The sequence below is a fragment of the Colobus angolensis genome, unplaced genomic scaffold (assembly GCF_000951035.1).
Source record: "Colobus angolensis palliatus isolate OR3802 unplaced genomic scaffold, Cang.pa_1.0 Scaffold242, whole genome shotgun sequence".
In the NCBI taxonomy this organism is placed as follows: Eukaryota; Metazoa; Chordata; class Mammalia; order Primates; family Cercopithecidae; genus Colobus; species Colobus angolensis.
The window spans coordinates 1760375-1761389 of record NW_012115622.1 but is presented as its reverse complement, the minus strand read 5'-3'; positions in this window follow the sequence as shown (position 1 = coordinate 1761389).

The window sequence follows — 1015 nt, the reverse complement described above, 5'->3', positions numbered from 1 at the left end:
AGACGAGGTTTCACCATGTTGACCAGGATGGTCTCAATCTCTTGACCTCATGATCCACCCACCTCAGTCTCCCAAAGTGCTGGGATTACAGACATGAGCCACCACGCCTGGCCTCACCTTGCAGTCTTGTAGTTGAAATTCCACACTTTCACTGCTGCAGCCTGGATGCAGGCCCTGGTCAGGAAGCCAGTCCCTTTTGGTTTGATATTTGTGTGACTTTTGACTTTGTGGTGTATCCACTTATCATTGATCCTTTCCCCTTCCATAGATGACTTTTGGCTTTCTGTCATCTCCTGTCTGAGGGGTTACACGGGGCTCTTAGGCTTTTGTGTATAGATGGTCAGCTGAAAGGCTGAGACCCTGGAAGGTATGACTGGCAGATGTGGGTTGTACCCCATTTGTGGCTAGTAAAACTTTCTCTTCTTTGAGCTGTCTTTGAGGTGATTCTGGATCTGGTGCGGACTGCTGTGCACCTCTCTGGAGATGCCTTGTGTACCCTTGGTTAAGTCATAATCTTGATTAAGCCTTATTAGTTTTGGTGAGCCAATTGGGGGGGGTACCTTTGTTTAAAAAAAAAAGATCCAATGGTACAATCTCCTGTAATCCCAGCACTTTGGGAGGCTGAGGCAGGAGGATAACTTGAGCCCAGGAGTTCAAGACCAGCCTGGGAAGCAAAGTGAGAGCCTGTCTCTACAAAAATACAAAAATTAGCCAGGTGTTGTGGCATGCAACTGTAGTCCCAGCCACTCAGGAGGCTGAGCTGGGAGAATTTCTTAAGCCTGCATAATCGAGGCTGCAGTGAGAGCTGTGATCATGCCACTGCACTCCAGCCTGTGGGACAGAGTGAGACTGTCTCCAAAAAAAGTTACTCTTGTTTTTCTCTTTTTGACACTCTCTCACTCTGTCACCTAGCTGGAGTGCAGTGGTGCAATCTCAGCTCACTTCTACCTTCATCTCTAAGGTTCAAACAATTCTCATACCTCAGCCTCCCAAGTAGCTGGGATTACAGGTACAT